This window comes from Uloborus diversus, chromosome 8 (assembly GCF_026930045.1).
Source record: "Uloborus diversus isolate 005 chromosome 8, Udiv.v.3.1, whole genome shotgun sequence".
In the NCBI taxonomy this organism is placed as follows: Eukaryota; Metazoa; Arthropoda; class Arachnida; order Araneae; family Uloboridae; genus Uloborus; species Uloborus diversus.
Genome location: NC_072738.1, coordinates 128,076,724 through 128,089,364, shown reverse-complemented (window position 1 = coordinate 128,089,364; position 12,641 = coordinate 128,076,724).

Below are 12,641 nucleotides of genomic sequence, written 5' to 3'. Positions count from 1 at the left end.
TGTTCTTGTGTGAGGGTGCATATCAGCATAAGGACTTGGTAGTTTGAAATTTTTGATGAAATAATGAATCATGCTGTTCATTTAAATATTTTAAAAACCAATTTTAATCTTTTAGCCAAAAATTTGGTTATCGGAAACAACTTTGTTTTTTGTCAAGATAACGATAAGAAGCACACAGTTTTCAACGTTTACGTCTAGGGCCTCAAAAATTGTCCTAAAGTTTAGAAATTACCCCTTTAATCTCCAGATTTAACCTTAAAGTAACATATTTTGAGATACCTGGAGGCTAAATTACGAAAATACGCCTTTGAAACGAAAATAGAGCTAGAAACAGTAAGACTCGAAGTGTGGTTGAACACTTACTCAGAAATTACGCAAAAAACAAAGAAAGAAAAAGGAATGAAATCTATTCCCAGACGTTTAAAAGGTGTTTTTGATACTGCATGATACTCTACTAAATAAAAACTTAATAAAAAGTTAGATTACTCAATAATATATAGACATTTTTTAAAGTGTACGAAGACTTTTGTGAGATAAAATTTCCGGCTTTTTTTGGTTTTTGATTTAAAAAAAAATAAGTTTGAATATGTTTTTTAAAAGTTCACGTAGTTTTGTTGAAAATTGATCAAAGATCTTATGATTAAATACCTGTTCCAAAATACTAATTCTAACCAATGGATAGGGTCCGATTTCATTGAAAGTCGCAGGTGTACGAAGACTTTTAGGAGCCACTGTATATACTTTCGGAACTTTTAAAATTAAAGTTGTCTTTTATTTATTGAGTAAAATATTCATATAAAACAGACGTTTAGTTATATTACATACTAGTGGTACCCGCACGGCTTTGCCGGTAGTAGAAAATTAAAAGGTCATTTGGCTCGCCTGTATATTTACATGAAATTCTGGTGAATGAGGAATTTCTCGCCAATTGGCTATGTTCATTCGCTCTCCCCATTCCACGTCATGATAATTTCGTAATTTACTCGTCCATCTTACAACAATTTTGCTCCGGAAAAATGTTCTAAAAATTGAAATAGAAAAAGAACAAAATCGAATTTTTTAAAAATCGCTTCGAGGTGCACACCCCCATGCTACAAACTAACTTTGTGCAAAATTTCATGAAAATCAAACGAGCGTTCTAGGCGCTATGCGCCTCACAGAGATCCAGACATCCAGACATCCTGACAGAGAGACTTTGAGCTTTAGTATCAGTAAAGATAAAGATCTTCTAAAATTCTCCAAAAGTATCATTCAAGGTTAATAACACAGTCCCATTTCATAAAAACCATTCTATTTATTCTATTTACTTTTCTTTTTCTTTGCCAATTCAAAAAATAAATAGTTCAGACGATAATTGAATTAAATAATGTCAATGACAAATTTACATTCAGCCATAACACCTGTTTAAAACATTTTTTAACCACAATTTACGAAAATTGGTAGAATATTTTTGATTCCTCGACACGAATTGCGACAAAAACGACGAAATTTCACGGAAACCCAGCATATCACGTAGAGAAACTCGTCAAAATTCGAAACTGATTTTAAGCAAGCATCTTCTTAAGTGAAAAATGATCAAATACGCTTTGTGCTACAAAATGATTAAATTGAAAACCAACTTAAATAAATCACAAATTCTCAAGAAAATACAGCATATACCTATTTTAAGGCTGCAACAGAACCTCTTCAGTGCAAAAAAACTAATAGCACGCAAACAAAGAATCATGACAGAAGTGAGCAGTTCTCTCACGACGTTACAACTACAGTAAGTCCCGAAACCTTACAAAACCCTTGGGAAAAAACCGAGTGTGTTTAAGCCATAAATTATCAAATATAGTTCTGTAAGGTATAAAATAAAGTATCCATTCTGATCCATCTTTGCTCTATTACTTGCTGTTTGGAAATCTGCACATTATTGTACTGGACCGTGTAGAATATAATCTTAACCGACTGTACTCACGGAAAGTTTGCTCTCTTCAGAATTGTGTCCCTTCTGAAAGATCCCTTCTGAAAGCCCAAGAAATTATTGCTTTAAGGACAAGATTCAGCAAAATAAACAATTTTCTTATGCAGATTAGAGGGTCTGAATATTTTTAGATAAAAAATAAAAGTAAACAAACATTTGTATTTACGTTTCAGAACCGTATTTTTCCTTCAGCAAAGGAAATACAATGTTTAGGTAGGGAGTTTCCCAGGTGCGATTCATGGTTATTTTAATACTTCTTCCACAAGGTATTGTATAACAGCTAAGTGATTAGAAAAATGTAAAAAGTAACATTTTTCTAAATTAAAAAAAATAAAAAAATACATGGAATATTTATGTTGCGAAATAAAAACATGATAATTTTTTTTCTACCGTATGGTGAGTAGTTAATATTTTGAGCATTATAATACTATTCGGCGAAGTATAACTGCAGTAAGACATCAAATCCCAGAAATAACACTAAAATATCCTACTGTTGCTCTGAGGCGACGATATATTGCATGATAGTTGATAGGTAATTAAGAGCCATTACTTTGAAATTTAGTCAATGTTTGGCAGTGACATTTTATGATTTACTTGATTTTTATTTAGACGTGGAAAGTTGGTCTTGACAAGTGAATATTGTGGCATTTTCAGCCTTCCAAATATTTTTGTTCGCTCAGGATTAATTCCCAAAATCAGAAGTTGTGTAGTGTTTTTTTTTTTTTTTTTTGAGAGAGAGAGAGGAAAAAAAAAAAAAGCTGCACAAGCAAAACTACTGCACATTTCAGTGCGCTGAAGTTTTTTACAGCAACACCCCCTCATGGTTATTCTATTTATTGATTGTACTGTTTTGGGTTCATGGTGACTCCTTAGTTATTTTGGTTGAGTGTAGTGTCTTCCTTCACCTACGCGGTCAAAAAAATATCGTTTTTTAAATAGACTTCTAAAAAGGAGGTTATGATTTCGTCTTGCGGCTTTTTAGGTATGTTTTCGTATTACTCCAAGAATACTGGACCGATTTGAAAAATTCTTTTTTTGTTTGGAAGGGTATACTTTCCAGATGGTCTCATGTTAATTTTGTATGGATCTGATGAGTTGTCTCGGAGAAATCTAAGAAACTTTAAATTTCATACGCGCGCGTTGTGGCTACGTAGACCAGCTTTCGTCAGCTGCGCGCTACGTCACAGGTTACGTGGTTGTGACGTGAACGGTGCATTTTTTTAGACGTAGGAGTCTGGTCTTGAACAATATTTAATTCTCACGCATCGAAATGTTTAACTTTTCACGGCGCTGCCTGTTAATTTTAATTATAATTTTACTAATGTACTTATTACTCATGTTGCACGTCAGTAAATTAAATGTATTTTGCTACGAAAATAGTTGAATTAATTAATTTAATATAAAAAAATGTTTTGCTAATAAATAACTTCACTTAGTCATTAAAGCTTTTTTTTAAATAAATATTTAAGTTTTAAAACATAAAGATAATATAAATATAATGAAATATAGTAAAAAGCAAAAAATAAATTATTTTCAAATAAAAAAAGAACCAACTTCAAAAAATAAAGAGGAACTAAAAAGTAAAAAATAATTGGTCATACTTACATACGATTTAAAGCGCGCACAAAAAGTTTGTGCGCAAAGGAAGTTTTTGTGCTGTTTATAGATTTGCCTAATTTAGTTAACGGATTATTTTATATTTTGACAGAAGTTTTAAAGATTCTTTTAATTGCGATACTTTGGTTATATGGTGAAATAAAAGCCAAGAAACATTATTACGTTGCCTTTGGCTGCAAAAACAGCGCCAGTTAAAAAAATTGCCTTACGTTATAATTTAATCGTTATGATTGATTATTATTAAGATAAATAAATACCTTTGTGCTGAACAGTAAAGTAAGACAAAACAACGTAGAAGAAGCACAAATTTGTAAATTACAGCAGACACGTGTTTCGGCGTTACAGGGAACGCCTTTTTCAATGCAAAAAATAATGAGCTTATGGATGAAAAGACATCCGACAAAAGCGGGGGGGGGGTGTCAATCAAGACAAAAAGGTAAAAATAAACAAAGGAAGATCGATAAAAATGAATGGGAAAAAAAAGGGGGGGGGAATGGGGAAAGGACAGTATTAAAGATATGGGAGCCAAATGTTAGAAAAATATGGAACTGCACTAAGAAGAGTGATGAGGTTTTATCTATTTTAAACTCCATTGATCCTCATATTCAGTTTTCTAGTGAGAAAGAACGGAATAATTGCATTTCATTTCTTGATGTACTTGTTTCTCGTACTGAAATTGGTTTTGAAACTACTGTTTATCGCAAACCTTTTGCTGTTTCTTTACCTCCTCACAGAATATCGTCTCATCCTCCAAATCAAAAATATTCTGCTTTCAATTCTTTTGTTTATCGCGCAATTAATATTTGTTCTTCGTCGGAACTCCTCAAAGTGGAACTTAATTATCTTAAAGCTGTGGCAATTGATAGAGACTATCCACCAACTTTGATTGATTCCATTTATAAAAAACTTTCAAATAAATCCCAAACTAATGTTCTTAACCGAACCTTCATCAGAAAGAATTTGGTTGTTTTGCCATTCTTTCCATCTGTAAGCTATCAGGTTGCTAAGATTCTAAAACGTTTCCAATTCCAGGTGGTGTTCTCTCCTATTAATAAACTTTCATTCTCTTCTCTTAAAGATCCTATTCAAACTCTTAATTGTTGTGGAATTTATAGAATTAATTGTAGTTGTAAACTTGCCTATATTGGACAGACTCGGCGTGCTTTAAAAATTCGCTTGAAAGAGCATCAAAATTATGTGAAAAAACAACAGTTAAATAAGTCTAGTATTGCTCAACACTGTTGGGATTCGAATCACTCTTTTGATTTTAACTCTTATCAGATTATCCAAAAATGCCCCAATTCATCACATCTTGACTTTTGGGAATCCTTTCATATTTTGAGGAACAGTTCTAACTATGTTAACGATCTTAGTGCAGTTCCATATTTTTCTAACATTTGGCTCCCATATCTTTAATACTGTCCTTTCCCCATTCCCCCCCCCTTTTTTTCCCATTCATTTTTATCGATCTTCCTTTGTTTATTTTTACCTTTTTGTCTTGATTGACACCCCCCCCCGACCCCCGCTTTTGTCGGATGTCTTTTCATCCATAAGCTCATTATTTTTTGCATTGAAAAAGGCGTTCCCTGTAACGCCGAAACACGTGTCTGCTGTAATTTACAAATTTGTGCTTCTTCTGCGTTGTTTTGTCTTACTTTACTGATTATTATTATGTTCTGATTTCTATGAAATTAATGTATATATATTAAGTAACTGATTTTCTGTTGTGTGTTTGATGCATAAACTCGTTTGTAAGTAATAAACTTACACATATTTTGTAAAGACTTTTTCTCAAAATAGGAAAAAATGGGCTTTTCTGTCTGTATGTTAAAGCCCAATTGGTCAAAATCTCTTATGTGATTGAGGAAAAATGGATGTCATTTGAAATCAGCGCATCCAATTGAATAAAAGTCACTCGTTACCGTACAATTACTTTTTCATCACCCGAATTTTGCAGGCCTGTGTAATTTTAGACCAGAAACACTTTCTATTTTCAAATTGTTGCCAATACCAATTGTCTTTTTAATTAGCACTGTTACCGATTATTGGCATAGATGAGGACAAAAATCCCAAGAAAGCAATAAATTTCATGCTTTCTCCAGAGAAGCTTTGATTCAAAATTTTCATTATGATTACTTTTAGCATTGCTGCTGTAAGGTAACGAATTTTTTATAACAATGGGTTTTATATTTAATCATTAAATGCGGAAATTACATGAAATTTACTATTTTTCATCATAACTTGATTAAACTAAATTCTTTAGGAATAAATTATTGCCGAAGTTGCTTCCTGATAATGTAGCTATCTAAGGTGAAAAAATGGCTAAAATCGGTCCAGTAGTTTTGAAGTTTACCCCGGACACATTTACACACATAAAGTATAGCCATTTATGAATATAGTCGATGAGGATAAAAATCCTAAGAAAGCAATAAATGTCATGCTTGCTGAAAAGAAGCCTTGATTCAAAATTTTCATGATTGCTTTTAATATTGCTGTTGTTAGGCAACGAATTTTTGTAACAATGTGTTTTATATTTAATCATTTAATGGGGAAATTACATGACATTTACTGTTTTTCATTATAACTTGATTAAACTAAGTTCTTTAGGAATAAATTATGCTGTTGCTTCCTGATAATGTAGCTATCTATGGTGAAAAAATGGTTGAAATCCGTCCTGTAGTTTTGAAGCTTACCCCGGACATACACACATACAGAAGTGGCCATTTACGTATAAGATAATTTTCTCCGAAGAAACATTTAGACATGATTAGATTTTACATTATTTACTTCGAAGTATTTTGAGATGCCACAAACACTTGGTACAGATATCATTAAGCAAATATGGCTGATTTCAGTAAAACAATTGATTTACTGATATCTAAACAATGAATACATAAACTAAATATTACTGCTTGAGCTAAATAATGTTTCGTAAACAGATATACTAAGTAAAACAAATACAGTTGAACTCGGTTAATACAAAATTCCAAAAATCAACGAATTTGTTCGTATTAGCCGTTATTAGTAACAACCGTAAATGAGTGATACTGTGAAAAAACGAAGAAATGCTTACCTATATTTAAAAACCATTATTACTAATTCAAACATTGTAATCTAACTATTAGTACACATTCAGAAAATTAATCACTTATTTCTTATAAATTAATGTGTTTGGAAAACATTAAAAAAGAAAAATGATAATCGACAACCACGGAATATGTTGTCCACAGGTGAAAAAATGTACGGGCTTTATTTTCTGTATAAAATATTTAATATTTTCTTCTCTTTACACCCTGGGACTTCTACTACCTAACAAAATGATGAATAATTTCTGAAAAAGAAAATTACAATATTCAACCCCGAACATTTTATGTAAAGAAGTCAGAAATTTTTGTTCGTCTTAGCCGAGACTTTCAATTTAATTTATGTACTATACGTAAAATTTTTCAAGTAATTAGATAGCAAACAAAACTTAAGGACCAAATGTTCCATTTAGCCGTGATTTCGTATTAAACGTGATCGTATTAAGAGAGTTTAACTGTAATTGTGATCTAAAAATTTAGACACTTCTGCTTTTTTTTTTATAATTTCGAGTTTTAAGTCCTAAATTGGAGGGAAAAAAATAAGTGAACCATAAAAAGTGGAGGCGGAGGTGGGGGGGGGGGATCCTCACTTGCCCCTTGACCTCTCGAATCGCTGTCACTGAACGTAATGCTTTAAAATACCGAATCGAACCTTTCAAATTTCTTGTAAGCATTTGCATATGCATTTCAGAATTTGAATTCTGAAGTGCATAATTTCAAAATTCGAAAAATAATATTTTTTAAACTCTGATAAACGTTTTAAAGACATATCAGACATAAAATGATCTTTAAATCGAATAAATTTCAATTGTAATTCGATGATACATGTTATATTTAAACCTTGATTAACCATAACACCCTTCATTATTTTTAAAGCAGAACAATTAAACAATTTAAGGAAAAAAATACTAAGGCCCAAAAATCATATTTTCTATTAAATTTGTTTTTTTCTTTTTTTTTTTCAACCATGCACGCAAAACTTCTGTAAGTTGCGGTGTCATTTTATTCATAACGATTTTCTAGCAAACGAATAATTGAATAAATAATTTTCAAGATCTGTAATTTTAAGTCCATGAACAGACAGTTTAGGATTCAACAAAAATTACAACTTAAAATTGCTTTTTAAAATTGTGAAAAATTTTCTGGAGCAACATTTAATTTGAAACAAATACTGTACAATGTAAAAAATGCATAACAGCAATAATATTATTTATTATTATTATAACATTAATTATAGAAACAATCTCAGTGGGTAATGATGGAGGTTTACTCATGCTTTTTTTAAAAAAAATAATAATAGAAAACTATAGAGTCCATTTAAAACAGTTGACGAAATGGTTAATGATTCAAACTCTAATAGTAAACAAATGCTACCATACATTTCCTTAAAAATGTTTTTACCCTATTTGTTGCCATTTTCTTTACGTTGCGCTTCTTACGTTACATTATTTTTAACTAGTAAAAACTTGAATAAGCAAGAGAGATAATGGTTTATGGCAACTTGTGCTTGCTTTACTTTCTAGTTTATTAAGGATTTGAATTTTTCAAAGTGTTCAATTGTTTTTATTCAAAAGAAAAAGGTTTTTTTTTAGGTAGCTATTTTTTAAATTTTTAATCATGTTCCTGAGCTTCTTTTAATTATGAACTGACGCGCATTTTGTATTAGAATTTATTTGCTCTTCCACACATTTCCAATTTAAACTTACTTTCAAAAGAAACCAGCAACAGATCTGTTTGTCTAAGACAGCTGGACTTCCTGGAGATAAATATATCAAAAGAGCTGATCCACGTTCGCTTTCAAAATCCGTGTTTTTATGCAGTTGCAAATATCCGGAGTCCCAAAAGGAAACATGCTTCGATTCAACTGTTGAGCTTCGAAATTTTATTCCAAAAGAGAAATCTCAGTGTGATCTTTGAAGACATATTTCTAGAACTCGGAGTCGGTGAAGTAGTTTTTGCAGAACGTAAATTCAATCTTCAAAGACAAACATTCTATTTTTGAAATAATGTTGTACTTTTTCTCGTAGAAATGAAAAGGAGTGTAATAATTCTGAAAACGACCTACTTTTAAACTTTGAAAAAGGTTGTTACATCTCGATGTATTTTATTTCTATTGATAAGGGTGAATCTGTCTAAAAACAGACATAGGCAGAGATATTGCATGAGATTTTCTTTTCATGGCTTGAAAATATTTCTTGACTTTTTTTTTTGGGGGGGGGGGGGATAAATATACAAAAACAGGGAAGGCCGTTATTGTATTCAAAGCTTGCTTTCTAAGGATGAAATGAAAGATGGCAGGGAAAGGATATATATACATGTAATCTTTTATATTTAAAAATTTAGAGCCGCAAAAAATATAATATTGAGTAATTCGTAATAAAAGAGCTTTCCCAGGATGAAACAGATGACGACAGAGGAAGAATATATTTGTACTCTTTAACTTTAATCTTCTAACATGTTTGAGTTTTAACACATATAACAGTCAAGACCGCAATAGTTATCAGTGGAAAAAAAAAAGACAGTAAAGTTTTAAAAAACTAACTTTTTAAGTATAATGTGGAATATGGGTTAGAATATTTACGTACTTTTTCTATTTATTACATTAAAATGAGCGACATATAGCAGTCAATTTAAAACTACTGTAGAATCTCATCAACCAGGACTAATAAGTAATCCAGTTTTTTCGAATTATTGAAAGTACAAAACAAACAAAAAATCTGATTAATTGAGCTAAGGCACATAAATAACTACTCTAACACAGTAAAACTGTACTAATATTAGTAAACTAATAATAGTTAACTAGTATTAGTATAGTTTTACTGTTATTAACTGTACTGTTATTAACTTTACTGTTATTATTTTAACAGTTATTAACTAGTACTAATATAGTTTGATACTAATACTAGTTAATAACAGTTAATACTGTCTAATACTCTACACAGTAAAAACTGTATTTTGAATTCATGTGAATCATATATCGTCACCTCAAAGCAACAGTAAGATATCTAATCCCAGAAATAACACTAAGATATGTTAATGTTGCTCTGAGGTGACGGTATAAAACTGGCATTAGAAAACATTAAGTATAGTATGTACATACATTTTTTTGCTTACAATAACAATCAGATGAAAATCTACTTTGAACATACAATTTTAAATGATGGGAATTAGTAATCTGGAAATTTTGTATTTAGATACATTTTTGCTGTTTAAATTCATCTAGGTTTTTTTTTCTGAAAAAAAGTAATTTCATACACAAAAAAATCTTTTTAAATGTGAAGTCTGCTTGAATCAAGCCCTAAAAATTAATAAAATCAAACTGCAGAAAATTTGTAACTATGACGACAAACATTTCGTTCTATAAATGAATATTAAAATCAACCGCTGTCATGGTAACCTGAAAAATCGAAGCAACATCAACTCTGGTCAAGTGAGGATAATAAGCAATTCGACATGCTCAAAATTAGGTGGAAATTCTCCTATGGTTTTGAATGCCGAGGAATTCTAGTCAATGCAATATTTTCAGATAAATGTTGAATTTTGCGTTAGAAATATAATGTATTTTTAATCAGATCAAGTTTTTAAAGCATGCCCTCCTCAGAAGAAGTTTTTCAGCAGACTGACGCAGATCAGAAAACGCAAAAATTGTGTGAAAGATAAGCCAACATTAGATTAATATTAAAATCTGAAGCAGCAGAAATGCATAAAAACAACATTCTAAGTTTGAAATTTACAAGTGTATGCAATATTTTGGTCATAACCCGGAAAATGCGGAACAAATCTTCATTTGCTTAAGTTTAAACATCCTTTTCTAAAAAACATTTTTTCCCCGCAAAAATAAGAAATTGTCAGCAGACAAGAATCTGTGACGTTTGTCGTAGTATTTCGATATTTCTGCTACTTGGGAAAACATTTAATTAATCTTCCATTAGCAGTATAAAAAATTTATACTTTTTGTGTAAAGTAAACTACGGCTTGTAAAAACAGCAATACGGTAAGGAGTCGATAGAAGAGAATGAAATGTAGTCTTCAAACAAAGAAAGAAAAAGAAAAGCATTGTATTTAGGCGTCTTTGGAGTTTAGAAGTAAATGCTGTATGATGCTTGCAAGTTTCATTGAAAATGTCTTGCTTCTGATGAATCTTGGTTTTTACGCTTAAAAAATAAATTAAAAAAAAAGGAATTTTCGAACTTGTTTTTAGCGGGATAAACCTTTTTGCAATGTACGATTCAAACCGTTGTTCTCCGTTAAAAGCAATGAGACATGAAATAAATCCATCATTAGAGAATCGCAAATTTATAAAATTGTTCTAGGTCTCTACCAATTTTAATGCAGCTGTTGATACACTTAGGGCAAAATACGGGCGGCTAATCCGCTACTTCAAATTCTGTTCTAGTAAAGTTCCTTTAGGCTGTGTGTGTAAAGCTTAGAGCAGTAAATGGTGTAAAAGCAACAGCTTATCTCAACTATAGGTTGTTCGGAACAAACCAAATGTTGTTGACCGAAACTTGATGCCCGGTTCGCAGCAGTTTTGATAAAAAGAAACGAGTCTTCAAAAGTTTAAAACAGCAAATGAAACATCAGGGGAACAGCGGATCATCAGTCTGAGTTTCATCAGTGTTTCTGACTCCAGGAATTGATTAAAGGCAGGATTATGCCCAGATAGCACATTTCGTTTCATAAATATTTTGAAATCTTTGTCGAGGTTGTGACAGCAATGTTAAAATATTTATGAAATGTTTAAACTCTATGAGTGCTACCTGTGTGGAGTTTGAGTCGGAGTCGTGCTGATTTTTAACTCCGTTTTAAAATAGCAGCAGTTTTGAACTCCATTTCAAAACCGTTGTCAACATTGTGACAGCTTTTTTAAAAGCGTTTATGAAACGCTTAAACGTTACCAGTACTATCTGTGTGGAATAAGGGTTGGAGTAATTTTGAAATCGGTTTTAAAATAGCCGTCACTGAACTCCGTTTTAAAATAGCAATTTTGAACTTTGCTTTAAAATCGAAATTTTGAACTGCGTTTTGAAATCGTTGACAATGCCATGACAACGATTTTTAAAAGGTTATGAAGCAATTAAAAGCTACGTGGACTACCCGGGTGGAATTGGAGTCAGACTGATTTTAGGGCAAAAAAGGCTGAGGTTTTACTATTCTTAGAGTCGGAGTCAGCTATTTTCACTCCAAGTCCACATCACTGACAGGGCTACGAATTTGGAGTCCTAAGGTCAGAGTCCGACGCACATTAGGGTAAAAGGGTCAAAGTCGGAGGCTTTAATATTTCAGGCTATCGTTCTGTTTTGGAAAGGATATAAAGATATCTAATCTCAAAGTTTCCTGCATCGATAAAAGGAATATTTCAATCCGAAACAGGTGTCTACATTTTTTTTTTCAGTGAACAATCTAATTTTTTCCCTTTTTGATATGAAAAATAAGAAAATTAAGATTTAAACGCATCCTTTTCTTTGCATTTTCAATAAGATTTTATTAATTTTAAATCCTCCAATGAAATAGTTGAAAAATAATTCACAAATTAATTTTTCTTTCAGCATTTTAAAATCATTTTAAAGATGTAAAGGTGGAATATATTCTCTGTGCTAGACATTTTTGAAAATATTCTTCTAAAAGCTTATCAGCTATTAAATAGATTGTGCTATTAAAAATAGATTGAGCTATTAAAAATAGATTTAAGTTCCATTGACTTGAAGGAAACAATAAGATCCCCTACGGCTATTACAAATGGGAGATTTTTAGCAGTTTCATAAAAGTTTGAAGGATAATATCTGATGGGGGTTAAACGAGTTTCATTCTTTTTTCCCCCTTCAGAACATTTTATGAATGAAAGTTGATGAGATAATACCTTTCCTTTGTGTCGAAAATATGTAATATGTTACACAAAAAGAAACATTCAAGGTCATTTATCTCTAAAAGTACTTCAGGTGGTTTCGAAAGATTCTTTTATACCTTAACATCCT